Below are 17,927 nucleotides of genomic sequence, written 5' to 3'. Positions count from 1 at the left end.
AACTGTGTAGGACTGATTAATACTCTTTTCTGATCTGGAGAGATACATAATACATGTATGAGCCTTATATAGTTTTATTCCTAGGTCTGAGTAGATTAGTCGCGTCCCTAATACAATGAAATGATACCTATTTATATTATGTTTAAAATATGAGAATAAAAAACATATCCATAATTTATCACGTCCAATGTCGATATACTGGGCTAAATGTAAAATACCTGTAAATAATGTAAATGTAAACCAAAGACAGAATAAAAAAGACGTGTGGCACTCGGGGACTGCCGCGGTAAAGCTATTGCATGCTATGCCTTCAAGCCACACCTCCGCGCCCGTCGGAGTGGGGAGCGTGAGGTTTTTCGTTACACAATTTCTAGATTCGGTCCCCGCGCTCAAGGCCCGCGATAGAAGCTATGTAATATCTTAAAAACTCAAAATTCTTGAGTTCAGTTCCGCATTTCTAAGCAAAATAGTTTTTTTAACCAAGACTTTAATTTCTTGCTAATTACACACAACAGAGCTGGTTTCATGTAACAAAGAGAGCTTAGTACGAACCGCTTCATTACGCTTTTAACAATATTGAGTTCTAAACGTAGAAACGTTATATGCAAGTTAGGAGAAGCTTTTACCTGTGCTTTTACTTCAGTTTTGGACCTTTTTGTTTATATACAAATGCTTGTTTTAAAAACTAAATTAATTAATTAACTAAGAATATTAAGATCAATTCGTGTTGATTTTAGATGCGTAAAAGTGAGCCTACATTCGTCATTCATTCTATCGTCCTGTTATATGATTAACTAGCTTTCCGCCCGTAGCTTCGCCCGCTTTGTCTAAAACCTAATAAATTATATACTAACATTCCTCTTGAATCTCTATCTATTAAAAAAACCGCATAAAAATCCGTTGCGTAGTTTTAAAGATTTAAGCATACATAGGGATATAGGGACTGAGAAAGCGAATTAGTTTTATACATACTATGTAGTGATGAAGACAGTGATGAAAATATTTGTTTTTATCAACTTATTATGAGATTACATTACACTTAATAAATCGTGTGAATTTATTTCTTTTAGATTTTATTTATTTACTATCATGACTGAAAAACATTTTGCTTACATCAATACTTAAAAATAGACATTATTTTAACGGAATATACTAAATATATTTATACCTACTTGTAAGATTAATACACCATTTCCAGAATATAAATAGATTAACATGAATTAAATAATCATGAATGGTTCTTAATCAATTACTATGATTGTAGTAGATTATTGATATCTTGGCAAATTCTACTTCATTGATATCCCACTTACGTATTGGTTTCAATTGGCTAATATATGCTATAATTTGCAAATCAAATCAATTGTTATATGATAGATGTTGTTGAGGTCTTAACGTAAATTGAATTGAGAAAGCTATTTTTATGTGTAAATTGCATACTTTAATAAACATAATAAAAATGAACTTGGAAGTTTAAAAAGAATTTAATAAAAATAGAAATAGGCATTACGAAATGAATTTGACGAAATTGTTGTATTTAAAAAAAATGTTGTGTGGTTTTATGCACTGCTTTATACCTACTCGGCAGCCGACCGTCACGCGACATGCGCTACACAGACCAAAAAGTTTGAGACGATGTAATAAAAGTTTCACTTCAATTAAACGTTGCTTTGTTAATTAAACAAAATTTGTTTCTGTTGATTAATATAACTATATGTATCTACAGATTTATTTATTTTTTGTACAGTAAAACATAAATAAATAATCAATGAAATTAAACTTGCTCCGTTACATACGCATCACCAACAAGATCTCTTTCATTTCAAACTGTAACAAGATATTTCAAATGCCATAAATCCCAAACGGATTAAGTACTGAATATTTTACACTAACAAGCACTGTCAGAGGTTGTGTGAATGAGTGTATTATATATATATATATATATATATATATATATATATATATATATGTTCACACTTGTTAAGATTGTGTGCAGTTTTTATGGATTAGAAGCAGCTTTGTTGCATTTTTCAAAGGACACTTCTAAAACTTCAGTATTTTTGGTCGCATCACCGACATGCTTTTGCAATGAAATTTCAATATTTAAAAACTAAAATTTTTAGTTAATAAGCTTTCACTTCCATTGGCATGCCCTATAATTACTTTCTTTTTTTATTGTTTATAAGACGAACGAATATGTACGTCTTTCAAAAAGCCTCTAAGTATACAAAATACGGCAAACGGTCTCTCGACTCGGTGTTTCTAGTGTGTGTAAGGACCTTGTATGGGCGGTGCTGATCACTTAACATCAGATCCATGGCTCTGCCGTAAACAAGTATCAATAAAGCATGAAAAAGACATTAAGTTGTTCAAGAACTATACAAATGGTTGAGTGGAAGACGCAGGCAATGATGGCAAATCGCGATAATTAGAGCTTTCCTTTTTCGTGCTGTATAGAATTCGTAGCGTGGCATACAATTGGCCTATTAAAAAGCATAAATTAACAAACTTATATATTTCTAACGCAATAATACAAACTAAAACATAAGTGATTATAACATGCAAAAAGTGACGACACTCTCAATCCATAAAAGAATTAATTAAAATGATGTTCAAATCAGTTGAAGAGTAAACTATAGCTGTATAATAATAATAATTGTAATCGCTCTTTAATTATATCTATCTTATGGTGCCTTAAAACTTCTTGCTTTAATAAATATATCTATCGTATGAAAAAGTTACAAAAACTGGTCGCATACACAAGAATTAATTAAAATGATGTTCAAATCAGCTGAAGAGTAAACTATAGCTGTATAATTACTGTTTGCTCGGAACGGAGCATTCAATTCCGTTCTGATTACAGGGTTCAATCGATTTGTTTCCAAATAGTGTTGAGATGTGTTTGGGTAATTCTTCTTATTGTAAACAATTTTCAACAGCATCTAACATCTCTATATTATTCTGTACTAGCTTTCCGACCGCAGCTTCGCCCGCTTCGTCTAAAACCTACAAAATTATATACTAAAACCTTCGTCGAGAATCACTCTATCTATTAAAAAAAACCGCATCAAAATCCGTTGCGGAATTTAACATAAGGACAGAGAAAGCAAATTTGTTTTATACTATGTAGTGATATACTTCACACCACATTCGAAGGTACGGATTTCATGATCAGCCGACTTTTTTCCATAACCTATGGCAAAAATTGGTGTAATATGTTATGTATATTTTTACTGTAAGGAAGCTGTAGGTATCTATTAAAAGATGTTATTTTTGGTATCTTAAAAAATCAGGCAAATATTATATTGTTCAAGAAATTGTTCAGGAAACATTTTTTGTCTATTTATCACTACATAGTATAAAATGAAGACGCTTTTTCTGTCCCTATGTATGCTTAAATCTTTGAAATTACTGAACGGATTATGATGCGGTTTTTTTAAATAGATAGAGTGATTCATATATTAGGTCTTAGACAAAGCGGGCGAAGCCGCGGGCAGAAAGCTAGTCTAAAATATAATGCAAAATTAAATTGAAATAGAATTAACATTTGAGCACCCAACAATAAATAACTATAAAAAATCATCTAAATTATGAAGTGTTGAAAGTACCTACCACATAAATGGAGTTTATCAAAAACATTTAAGTTCCGAATACCTACTGTCCAAAATAAGTTTCCTAGTTGAGAAGTGCTAAGTACACATTAACCCAGACCATTTATTTTAAAAGTTTTTAACTGACAAACTGTTAGCACTTTTGCATAGTGTTATTTTTGGTGGTAATTTTGAATAATTAACTACCGTACCTTTTTGAATTTAATGAAAAATACTTTGTTTTAGACCATGCACACGATGAAACTAGGTAAGAATAACAATAGGAATTTTAAAAATGTACAGAGGGTGGTCTTAATGCTTAAAGCAATCTCTCCCAGACAACCCGGAAAATCTGAAGGTGGTTAGTGCATTATACAGAGTCATCGTGTAGTTTTGCTTTTTGGTTTAAAGATAAAACCTTTAACAGGTACTCAAAAACATACTCAATAGTTGTTAATTATCAAAGTGTTATAAAAAATAATGAAAGTTAAAATAACAGAAAATTTCACCTCACTACGACAATGATATTGTAAAAATAATTCAATCCACATGCAGCTTATAATAGCATGAAACCAATTCAATGCTATCATCAGAGTAATAACAATTAATTTTCTTTCATAATAATCATCAAAGGAAATAACGACTACAACTACTGCTACTACTAACTATTTGAAATTATTTTCTATATGTTGCAGTCATCTTGTTGAATCAGCTATTTGATTGAATGACTAGCGCCTTCATTAAATGATGACATTTAATTGAATAACTAAAGGACAACTCGTCAAGTTGTTGAATGTAACGTTCAACGTCTTGGCACATAGCCACTTTTCTGCTCAGTTATATATATATTAATTTTATAACAATTTTGTGTGTTTAATTTTGTATTTATCCTTAGTAAACCAAAGTGGAACAAGTAATCCCCGGGAAAATTCTAGAATTGAATAAATTATCTGCGGTTTGTATTAATTATGTATTGATAACGCATCACAATAAGCAACATAATATTATACAATTATTTATTCCTTTAATCATTTCATATCTTAAAAAAAGTGTTGTCAGAGCATAAATTCATTTATTATTTCAATTTCCAACGGGGAACCGCACAATGTTAATTAATTCTATCAACTGGGCCGCGGATGCACGATGCAGTTGTTATTCGTCAGAATGAGATATCACTGATTTAATGATGCTACAGTTCATATTTATTTCTAATTTATGAAGTTATAAGCCATAAAGGTGTACAGTGTACACCTGAAATACTTTTGAGGGTTTATTCATGCAAACGTAGGCTTAAGTATCTATTAAAGAAGTCTTCTTTTTGTAACACTATTTAGTCGTCAAAATACAGAAAGAAATCACCACTCGTTCGGAAAGAAGTTTCTACAGAAAATAAATAAACTGTGTATAGTTCTCATCAAACTTTTTGATATTTCGACATATCGGTTTCCTAACGATGTTTTCATTAACCGTTCGAGAAGTGGTGATGATCCTACACGCTTATCGAATTGTAGTTCGAAGGCCTCATCACTGAGCCAGCACTGCATTGTATATAGCCATCATATTATTTGATAGTCATAAACTGGTAATAAAGGAACAGGTTCTTTACACGAACAATAAAACAGACCCCAGGGTCACCGAATAAAGGGATCGGGTAGTATTTATGCTAAACAAGGGTCCAATCCCTTAGCACCCTCATAAACTATATGATTCTCTCCGTTGTATAGAAATTGATCATTGATTTTCCTTTGAGGATTTGACAGGTCTTATCAGAAATTGATTTTTAAAATACTTGATTATATTACATTGGATCACTGTTAACAAACATCAGGTCCTATAAAAATTAAGGTACCTACAGTATATTTATATTCACTTCCTTATTGATCAATAAACAGACCTTTTTACGCTCAAAATGCAAATGATATTTTTTTTATATTTTATAATTATATTTTAATACAATATTATAGTGTAGCAGAAAAATAAAATTGTGACATCTAAAAAAAAGCCCAAACTTAAATACTTAATGGCAGTAAGTAGAAAGTTAGAACACTACATATTATTATCATATCTACTTAATCTGTACCAATATTATAAATCTGAAGAGTTTGTTTGTTTGAACGCGCTAATCTCAGGAACTACTGGTCCGATTTGAAAAATTCTTTCAGTGTTAGATAGCCCATTTATCGAGGAAGGCTTAGCGTGATGATATATGCCTATAACCAACACCGACAAAAATTTTCAAATCATACCAGTAGTTCCTGAGATTAGCGCGTTCAAACAAACAAACTAACAAACACTCTTCAGCTTTATAATATTATTATAGTATAGATGTGTGTTATGAATAAACTTTTTCCGCAAAATCATCAAATTACGTTTACTTTCGAAAACCATAATGTTACATTGATTTAGATTCTAAACGATTTTTATTTATCTGAGCAATACAGTGAAATTAGGCTCATCAAATACCTATATTTTTTATGATTTTTTACGTAGGTACAGGCTTTTCTAACGATTAACCTTAATTCCATTAAACTACATTGCTTCTTCTTTACACGCATTTTGATTCATGTATCGAACAAAACAATCATTGTATAACGAACATTGCGTTCTGCACATACAAATCGGCAGTGTGAAATTTACAATCACGGGGCGATATTTCAGTTGCGCTTCAGCTTTCAAGCTGAACGGACGTGTCGTGTGGTAGGGCGATTTTGTCCTTCAAACTTTGAATAGAAATTACGTGAATCCGCTAACAGTTCAATTACAATAATTAAATGTTCTTGTTATTTAATATGGGACTTTAGTGATTGCGTGTTTGGAATGACATGTAATTAGGGTAAAATTGGTGATGGCTGAGTTTTTTGTTAATTTGTGGAACCTTCAAAACGAATATGCAAGTATAGGTAATTATTGAAACGTATTATTATACATTCATGCATGAATAAGTTAAGAGTTTGTTTTATTTATTAAAGACAACACATTCACAACACGTATTTATTATTTTTTCTAGGCTTCTATTTAGGCCCGAGATTCATTTAGTATTTACTTAAATAGGTAGGAATACAATTGTTTAAAATCATTGGTTTGGAATAAGCGATTCTTATTGATTTCTTATAAATATTAGAGTGACGAAGACCGAAAACAGCTTTAAGCATTATAGTTATATTTCTATATCGAAAAATATTTATAACTACTTATTTACCTACCTATATTATATTTAATGCGAATGTCTTCTGTCGTAACCTAAATCGTTTAACAGATTTCTTCTTTCTCTTCGTTTTTCAGATGAGTATTGACACAGGTGGTTCCTCAAAGAAGGTTCTCTAAGTCTTGAAAAAATTACCTCAAGAGTGAGGACAGTTTTTAACTTAATATAATTAGCTCTATGTAGAAATCATCAGTTAGAGTTATAGTTTATTTAAAGTTAATCTCAAGGCACTAAGCAAATGATCAAACCTCATAAGCTTATCAAAGGCAGATTACAAATGGTGGTCAGATCTCATTCCCTTATCAGGCCAAGATTAACGATGTCCTATCGGATGGTAAATGACAAATCACTAATGATCCATTACAATTAGTCTTGAGAGCATTGACTGTTCTAGTATAGTAATGTTGCGGTCTTCAGGTACCTCTGATAATATCCTTATACCTACTTCATCTAGATAATAAAAATGAAACTCCAAGTGTGTAGCGTAAAGCACGAGAAATGCTTGATCAATTAAATATTTTTTTAACGTTTTCGCTGAGGCAAAATGATGGTTCTTATGATGAAAACACGAAAAAGAGGCAATAGAGCAGAACAACGTCTGTAAAGTATATTTGTTTGTTTATTTTTTTACACATCGCAGCGGAGCGATTTTATGGTATACCACTTCTAGGCTATTTAGTAACATTTCGGTTTCGTTTTATAGAAATAGCTACTTCATATTAAAGCTGTGTAATGTATTTCATTATATTTAAACATTTAATAGTAGAATATATATACTCCGTTTTTCTGTACCTTAGTACCTATAACTACCTACATTTAGCCATGCATTAATAATTACAAGTTGAAATTTAATTTGAAGTTAAAAGCTTTTAAAAGCTTGTTTCTAATGTATGACTGAATAATACTTAAATATTAATATTTAAGTAATATCTTCGTACTTGAATTAATTTAATTTTTATTTAATTTGCATGTATCATGTGATCTAATTTGAATTATACTGAACTAGCTTTCCGCCCGCGGCTTCGCCCACGTTTTCAGAGAAAAACCCGTTCCCGTAGGATTTCCGGGATAAAACCTATCCTATGTCCTTTCTCGGGTATCAAAATATATCTATACCAAATTTCATGCAAATTGGTTCAGTAGTTCAGGCGTGATTGAGTAACAGACAGACAGACAGAGTTACTTTCGCATTTATAATATTAGTATGGATTGATTATTGAATCAGATAATCAATGTTTTATACCGATAATTAGAATTGCCCTGATACTTCTGTTTCCGAGTCAGGGTTATAATAACAGTAATATTATGTAAAATATATATTTGTCATTAAGTAAGAACGACGAATACAAGGACGAATAGCAAAATAAAAAATCGAAACCACGCTGACGTAAATGCGACGCGGTTCGAAATTCACGATTCTCAAAACACTATTGTTCTCCAACTAAATAAAAACTAAAACCGTTCTACCACTCAATAGAGAAAACAGTAGCAGTACAGAATAAATAATTGCACCAAACACTAGATAAACTACCAGTTTCCAACTGGTCAATATATACTGCATGCGACATACCGCCAGAGCTTAAAAAATACACCTAGTGTGTTATTTCTACCTAGAAAAAAAATTATTTATTTAACAAGACATGATTATTTGACTGACCGGTTGGCTTGTTTGGTAGTGGCCCTGCCTTCAAAGCCAGAGGTTGTGGGTTCGATTCCCACCCGGGGCAAATATTTGTGTGATGAACATAGATGTTTGCTCTGTGTCTGGGTGTTAATTATATTGTCAGATCTATATAGGTAAGTATTTATTTAAAAATTATATATGTATATTTATCAGCCGTCTGGTTTCCATAACACAAGCGAAAGCTTAGTATGGGATCAGATCGTGCCTTGTGTGAAAATTGTCCTGAAATATTTATTTATTTATTTATTACAATATGATGTATTTCACAATATTAATTAATTTAATAATTTGATATTAATATACATAATTATAAAATTGATTAGTTACCGCACTAGGCGAAGCCTGTCCTGCATGACCAAGAGGTATAAGAGGTAGTTTAATCTTCTTTGTCTATCGCTAATTTGGTACCTTTTAAGATTATCCATATGTACAGGTCTGTAATCTTGGTCTGCTCATCATTGTAACAGTTAAATTTCAGAAATTTTATTAATATGGCTTCCAGAAGGTTGCAGAAAAAGCTTTATTACTGTTTCTTCTATTATTGCTTCATAGGTGTGATTTTAATGATTCATTTTTAATATATACACATCAATATTGAAAGAGATCGTTGTAGGATGTCTAGCAAGAAATATGTTAGTTAATAGGTAGGCTTAATGCTTAATGTTTGGAAAATTAATGTTAATTAACAATTTAGCAAAAAGCTACAAGCCGGAAGATAGATAGTTTCTAGTTAATCTGCTTTATGAGTAACAACAAACTAAGGTAACGTAACTAGTGTAGGGTAGGTTAGTTTAGCTTAACCACACCATAAAGATCTTTAGATAAATCAGCGTAAATTCAACCTTTTCTTAATATATTGTAGGCGTTTTAAGTCTAAACAAAATTTTAATTAACTTCTACAAATAAGATTACGGTTTTATGCCCGCGTAAAAATTAATTTTATGGCTTATATAGCAGATAATTATTTTTACAATTCCGTACAGATTGAGAAGATTAGGTCTATTTAATTTGGCTAAATTAAGCTTTTATGTGTTTATTTAATAACTGTGTTATTATGATGCGAAATAATTAATAATTATATTGCAAAATAAACGAATTTTATTAAATAGAAATAACATAACTTACATACATTAATTCCACCTCTAAAATAAGCAATTTCCGAAACAATTCTAGTTTCATGAAATAAGTATAAACCAATAATTCTACATAATATGTAAGTACCTACCTAATGTATTACGTTTCCTACAAATATAAAAAAATAAATATCAGTAATTAAAAGTCAAATATTTATTGATGTCCATATTTGATGAACAAATCCGTAGCCAAATTTCGAATGGAGAATTGCGGCCAAATTTTGAATGGCAATCTAGTCGATATATATTCTCCTAATTATAAATATACATAAAATTTTGGTTTCATCAAAAAAACTATGAATGAAGTAATCATGCAGTGGGATCTTAGACTAGTATTTTGACCCCCTTATAAAAATGAAATTCGTTAACTCTATAAAAGTGTGTTCAGCTGCGTCACTCAAAATGAACACACACTCAACCAATAATGCTGACAAAGAAAAATTATCCAACAATGAGGTTTCATAAGAGGCATTGAGAGATCAATAAATGTAAGAACGCATTAGTATTGCGATCACGGCTCCTTTGATGCTAATGGCCTGATAAAAGGCTGATCAGATGTTCCAAGGCGGCTGTATAGAAAATATAAGTTGCTGAACTTTATGCTGTTACAATGAAAAATTGTATTGGCATTGAAAAATTGTTATGGGCGTTTTAAACACTCGACGTTACTGAATATCGAAATCAAAAGAAATTATGATTTAAAAAGGAACATTTTAAATATTTAGTAGGTAATCAATGATTAAACAATACGGTTTCATTAGAAATTATAAGAATAGAATAAGAAATCATAAGAAGAATGTTAAAATAGAAGACTAATAATTTATTGAAGTTGTTCTTCAAGGGAGTAGGTACAAGGGGGGAGAGAAATAGGTCTGTATGAAAATCTGTGATGCTCAGAAAAAAGGAGACGAGACAGGAACTAAAAATATTATATTAGTGTAATATTTTTGCCTAAATTCTTAGTAAGTTCATGAATTTAGGTTACATTATCTACTCTCTTAAAGAAAACTTTTATTCAGAGACAACTTTTAGTGCTTTGTGCCATTTTGAAACCTGTCTGATACAGATTATCTAAATAAAATTAAAAAAATATATAAATTAAGTATTACTACCAAAAGTTTACAAAGAATTTCAATTACATTATCTGCTATTCATGAAGAAAAGTTTAAGATCGGAAAATGCTGGGAAATGTTTAAGTAGTTGTTTTTCACATTTTTGGCATTTTCTTTCAAGTTATGAAATTAAAGGAAACTTCAAACTTTACCGTGAGCGATATAATAATATTATATACGGTTAATCAGCGGTTAATATATTAAAAACGGTTTTAATATATTGTTTTTATGGTTTTCCTCTTATCTAATTTATTAAGTTTGTTAGTTAGTGTTATTTCATCCTTATAATTAAACCAAAATGAAAGATGCAAATATATAAGTACTACTGTACAGTTACTACTGTCACAGAATATAAAGTTTTATTTGATTAAAACGCTTAAAAGTCTAATAATATTAACAAAATAATATTGAACAATCACTACATTATACATAGTATAAAACAAAGTCGCTTTCTCAGTCCCTAAGTCCCTCTGTATGCTTAAATGTTTAAAACTTAGAAACGACTTTTTATGCGTTTTTTTAAATATAGAGTGTTTTAAGATGAAGGTTTTCTATACTAATATTATAAAGAGGAAAGGTTTGTATGTATGTATGTATGGTTTTCACGCATAAACTACTGGACCGATTTTGATGAAATTTGGCACAGATAATCTTTAGACCCTGAGAAAGAACATAGGCTAACTTTTATTGCGAAATATGTATCACGGGCGAAGCCGGGGTGGACCGCTAGTAGTATATAATTTATTAGGTTTTAGTCAACGTGGGCGGAGCCGCGGGCGGAAAGCTAGTACCTAAGGTATAAAGCTAACAACGTAAACAATCTTAATTCTTAATATATACTATTATAAAGGCGAAAGTTTGTAAGGATGTATGGATGTATGGATGTATGGATGTATGGATGTTTGTTACTCTTTCACATAAAAACTACTGAACCGATTACAATGAAATTTAGCACACATATAGATGGTAACTTGGATTAACACATAGGATAGGTTTTATCCCGGAAATCCCACGGGAACGGGAACTATGCGAGTTTTCCTTTGAAAACGCGGGCGAAGCCGCGGGCGGAAATCTAGTAATAATATAATCTCACATTTAATGATAACTTTGCAGAACCTAAACAAAAATATTATTGTAACGAATACATTAAAAATGTTATAATGATATTCTGCATATGAATTGCTTTGAAACATTTTGATATCATAATATTATTACGTTTACTTTGTATGTCTAGAGACATTTGTATTTGATTGTTTATTACGAACCGTATATTATTACGAAAACCCTATTAATATATTATCATATAAAATATGTATATAAATGTAAAAATATGTAAATTGTATTTTGTGCGTATATTGTATAATATAATCATACCATCACAATCAACCTTAAAGACTTGGCTTTAGGGAAATTTTAATTTTAAAACTTGTCCTTTGTCGTATCGTGAATTTGTTTTTTTTTATAAACTTACATAAAAATTATATTACAAAGTTAGCTTGGCATAAGATTAAAACCAAACCATAACGCAGGTACGCAATATGATAAAAGATTAACACAGCCTTTTCACTTCATAAAGTAACAGTCAGCAACATAATTTCATTAAAATTTTAGTAACCATTTTATTATTACAATCACAATATCAACAACGCAAATATATGATAAAAGTTTTAAGCAGCTTTTTCACTTATACAGTCAACAACAAAATTATTACATAAAAAATCTACGTATTATTATTGTAGCATATTTCCAATAGTCACTAAAACTAAACTGAACTAATGATACATGAAATAATGCATACGTACATTGCTGACGCATGTGAATTTGGAATGTCAAAGTAAGTGGATATGTTCGTGAATCAACAATTTGGGCTTCCACGGGAACTAGACTGTTTATTGCAACGCATACTAAATTTTGGTACAACCATTTTGTAAAGGCCACAGTTAAAATAGATAGATAGTACTATATTGCACGTACACAAGATTTACATAAAACACAGAAAAAGACAAAAAGATGCAGGTATGTACAAATAATGGCCTTATCGCCAGGCAGCGATCTCTTCCAGACTACCATTAATTTGAATAGAGAAACACATTTGAAAGAGGTGGATGAGCAAAAATTATTGCGTTGGAAAAGATAAACTTTTATTACATATACTTATAGCATAAATTATATAAAGTAAGTAAAAATAATACTTTGGGCGTGATCTACAGTCGATATCGAAGCTTAATACAGTTTTTAGGTTTTATTTCTATTTATCTGTTTGGCGGTATGTATGTCCGGGCTAAACTCAAAAATTACTTCATGGATTTACTTCAAATTTTGCATCAATATTACTTATAGGTCGGGTCAACATATAGGCTATATATCATCACGTTAAGACAAAAAGGAGCGGAGCAATGCGGGTAAAACTGCGGGGCACAGATAGTCTAACAATAAAACAGAGGCGGGCAAAGTTCGTATTTATCGTTAAGTTTTGCAATGTAGGTGAGCTGGATCGATAGCCTCGAGGCAAGTTTTATTTGTCTTCAGGTGATTTGCATCTTTTGAAAACTGTGGAAAAATATTATTTGATTCCCAGTACTTGTGTTATTATTTGAAATGTTCTGCTGAAATCATACGCGAATTTGGAATTTGTTAGTAAGTTCATGTGAGGTTAAATCAAGGGAGGTTAAAAAATATATGGTGGTATTTAAATGATTTATTTTGTGGATGTAATTTGCGAAGAATTGAATAGTGGATAATTGAATTCTGAAAACATTATAATCCGCAGGTATTTACCATCGTTTTGATTATAATATCTCGGGGCCATTTATTAAAAAGCTGTTCTATGATAGTAAAATCACCAAAATAAATAATTAATAATAATTTTTAATAATTTTCAGTTTCCAGTATTTTTCTATTTACACAAAGAGAGTTAAAAATATAATTGAAATGTGTTCAATCTCTATATGTGTGCTTATTTCATTGTAATTAGTTCAGTAGTATTTGCGTGAAAGAGTACCTAACAAACACGTATACACATACACATACATCCATCCTCACAAACTTTTGCATTTATAATATTAGTAGGATAGCCTATAGCATTCCTCGATAACTCGGACGACGACGAAGCAAACAAACATACACTCTTCAGGTAAGGTCATTAGTCAGTCGAATCTTTTAAATCGAATTCTGCTTTGTCGCATCATCTTTTTATGGGCGTATTTTTCTATCATTTTGTGATAATTACCAACGTATTCAAAGCACAAAAACAACGTCTATTACAGCATAAAGTTACAAAAATCTACCCACGACAAACAGTAGCAAACAATAACAACATTATAATTAATTTGTGTCATTGTTAAACTTCCAAAGCCCTGTTTCATGTTACAGAAATAATTAGTTGAAAGCATTATTTTGCAAGTCACCGGGTAACATTTTCCCAAATCAATGGTTAGTTTAATACCCTTGTCAAAGACGCTTTTATAAGATTACCTCGTCTTTGATTAATCGTCTAATAATTTGCTTGTGATTTTGGTGTTGAATTTGTATTGAGTCCTCGTTAAACCTATGTTTTAATTGACTTTAGAAAATTGCTCGTTGAGGCGTTAATTTGGCTGGATATTGTATAACAATTTACAGCTATTACGGTAATCTTATCTTATATATAAAATTCTCGTGTCACAATGTTAGTCTGCATACTCCTCCGAAACGGGTGGACCGATTCTCATGAAATTTTCTGTGCATATCGGGTAAGTCTGAGAATCGGCCAACATCTATTTTTCATATGTACCACGGGCGAAGCCGGGGCGGGCCGCTAGTATTATATATTATGTTCCCGCTGTACCACAAACATCCTACTAATATTAAAAATGCAAACGTTTGTGAGGGTGGATAGATGTTTGTTACTCTTTCATGCAAATACTACTTAACAAATTATAATGAAATTTGGTATGTAGGTAGCTGGAGACCCACAATAAGACATTTTTTCACGAAAATCCCGCAGGAACGGGAACTATACTATGGGTTTTTCTTTGAGAACGCGGGTGAAGTCGCGGGCGGAAATCCACTATACATAATATAGCGGAATATGGAATGAAAATCGATATTATTCGCAAAGGATATCGCTCTACAAAGCAGCCAACAATTCCTTTAACTTTCTATCCCGTGTCGTAACACATAATTTTAAAGGTATTTCTTTCAAAAAGCTCTTTGAGGATACATGTAAGTCACATCTTTCTATTTTTAGGGTTCCGAATCAAAAGAAAAACCCTTATCTTCACTTCATTGTCCTTCTGTCTGACTGTTAAGACCATTTTTGTCATGAAAGCGCAGCCTAATTATTAAGTCAATGCAACCAAGATATAAGAGCCGTTTATGCTGAACATTTTTGACATTCGCAAGAGAATCAAAACCTACACCGTGAACATCTACAGGGTACCCGTGAACGCAGTATCTTGAAATTTGTTACAAAATAACGTCTTTTATTATAGATAAAGGAAAAATTGGTAAAAGCTTAAATTTAATGTTACAACTTATAATAAAAAATATATTTATTCGGAACCCTAGGTGCGCAAGACCGACTCGCACTTGCACTGATATTTTCTGGTACTACAACGACCAAATCCAACTATCACACATTTTACACAAATAATTTTAAGACATAATGTTATAAGGCAGAGTATTTTATATTATTTAACGAATTCTGAGTGCTTTTCACTCGTAGGTGTACTGAGATATATGATTAACTAAATTGAATTGAAATTTAAAAAAGAAATACGTGTTACAATTTGACTATGCAAATTGACTTTGAGATAAATAGAGTTATACAAATGCTTTGATCAAAATACAACTGTATAGAATATTTGTATTGTTGTAATTTAAAAGCTTTTTTATCTGAGAACAAAATTGTGTGATCTACCTTAAAAAAAAAAATTCGTGATACAGGTGCGTACGTACGTTTACGAATATTGAGCGCGGGGACCGAATCTAGAAATTGCGTAACAAAAAACCTCACACTCCCCACTCCGACGGGCGCGGAGGTGTGGCTTGAAGGCATAGCATGCAATACTTTACCGCGGCATTCCCCGAGTGCCACACGTCTTTTTTTTTAATTGTTGGAGTTATCTGCATTTGCTAAGAGCAGATGAATTCATCGTCATCATCATAATAACATAGCAAAATAGGAAAGCACTCTTGTCTCCTACCCATGTAGAGTCTGATATTGCTTTCAGGTTAAAATCAGTGTAAAAGTGAAGTCATATGTCCCCTAGTGGGGTAAGGGGCAGATGCATGATACATCTGTTTCACTGATCGATTTTCTTTAGGGACAAGTAGGTGATCAGCCTTCTGTCTCCTGCCAGACCGAGACTTTTTTTTTCGTCTCCACCGGGGATCGAACCCAGGACCCCTCGGTGCTACGCTCACGCGTCAACCACTGTACCAAGGAGGCGGTCAAACGGTCGGTTTTCAGGTTGTTGATTTAAAAGAGGGAGTCAACTTAAGGATAGCGGCTTCTTATTTATACAGATAAAACTCACACAACAGCATTGCAAAGAATAACAATGTACAGCTAAAATGTACCTCATTTCCCTGCCATAAAACATTTCTTTATAAATTGCCGTCACTGCTGTCCTGCAATTCAAATGCCTGATAAAAGCAAAGCCGGCAACGTGCTATCCATTAAAAGTTGGCGTTATCTTCAACAGTTGCGCCGTTTTACCTATTTTATAGGACCATTACTATGAACATTATTTGCGGGTATAAACAGTGTCGATTGTATTTGGTAGATGGTAATGCGTGTGTAATTGCGTAAAATGTGTGAAATTATTGATCGAAAATAATTTAATGTGTATTTTAAGTATTTAGTGTCTTATGTATGTTGGATCATGTTCTTAATACATAGGTCCTTAGATGTGTATGTGTGCGTACATTATCAGTTAATATTATACCGGGATAAAAGGATTTAACTACGGTAATTACTTTTTGTATTTCTATATTTTACTGGAAAATTATGTCCAACAAAATTCTCAAACGTTGCATATAATCAAAACTGTTAAATATTTACATTTATACAGTTTTACATACTAAACTATTTTATCAATTACTGTCATGCTAATTGTACTGTAATACGAATTACCTTCAAAAACTCCATTTAAACCTGTCCCAAAGACTTAACAAGATAAAATTGCAGCGCATTTAGCAACAGAATTAAAAGCATTTAGAATCAAAAGCTATATCAACTTACATTTACCCTACTTCAAACACTCAAGTACGTACGTTCAAATGCAAATTCAAAGGCAGTTGTTAAGAAACAAACGAAACAAGACACTGCATACGTGACGTCACAGGTCAAAAGAATGACGCTAAATTGCTCTGTTGGGATAAGTTGAGTCATAAAGCGCTTTTGAAAACTATTTCACTGAACGCTGTATCGTCTGGGGACGTCGGAACTTCATTTCCTTTTCATTACTATTACAATCCGGTTCTGTGATTTGGGGTTTTATCTAGACGTTCTGGGAATAAATATAAAAAGTTTGGTGCTTATTGCGTTTGTGTTTATAAATGTTTTGTTAGATTACTTTTCCATCTGGCTGGTTAATGGAAAATATAATAAGGTTAAAATATAGTACAAAATAAAGTACTATTTTTATCAAGATTTGTAGAAAAAATAAAACAGATACAAAGTAAGGGATAAGTTTTAAATGTATTTAAAGATATTTTAAACGCTTGGAACAAGACGTATGTGTTTAAGGGACGATTTTTCAATCCATAGTTAAAAATTATCCGCCCAATAAAGTATTACACGGTAATATTAAAATGTCACCCGTAAACTGTCAAGTACGGCCAATTAATACATTTTTGAAATGGTAGTTTAGTACGTTATTCGACGAATAATTATTAACCAAAAAAAAAAAAATTGAAAACTCAACCCTAAATTTAATCCATACTAATATTATAAATGCGAAAGTAACTCTGTCTGTCTGTCTGTTACTCAATCACGCCTAAACTACTGAACCAATTTGCATGAAATTTGGTATGGAGATATTTGATACCCGAGAAAGGACATAGGCTACCTTTTATTGCGAAATATGTACCACGGGCGAAGCCGGGCGGACCACTAGTAATAAGATAAAAGAAGGTATAAAAACTTCAGTTTATGCATCAAAGTGAAATTTGGAATGTTTTCATTTATTTTGCAGGACTAAATAAACGATTTTCTCC

At 31.7% G+C, this 17,927-nt stretch overlaps 1 protein-coding gene and 1 long non-coding RNA gene across 2 annotated transcripts in view; both read left to right on the top strand.

Moving 5' to 3' along the window:
• The window catches only part of LOC149479319 (uncharacterized), a 267,645-nt gene that overhangs the window by 83,517 nt on the left and 166,201 nt on the right, over window positions 1-17,927 (top strand). The gene's annotated exons all lie outside the window — the stretch shown is intronic.
• The window catches only part of LOC149479321 (lachesin-like), a 64,073-nt gene continuing 52,414 nt past the window's right edge, over window positions 6,269-17,927 (top strand). Inside the window, exon 1 of the mRNA XM_089707964.1 lies at window positions 6,269-6,490. The gene's annotated coding sequence lies outside the window, so the exon portion shown is untranslated. The remainder of the gene's footprint in view (window positions 6,491-17,927) is intronic.

Source organism: Colias philodice, chromosome 20 (genome assembly GCF_061535455.1).
Source record: "Colias philodice isolate Cphi_HAF_F1 chromosome 20, ilColPhil1 Martin Lab GWU primary, whole genome shotgun sequence".
Classification (NCBI taxonomy): domain Eukaryota; kingdom Metazoa; phylum Arthropoda; class Insecta; order Lepidoptera; family Pieridae; genus Colias; species Colias philodice.
Note: the sequence above shows the minus strand (reverse complement) of the source record. Positions and strands in the feature narration are given on the sequence as shown.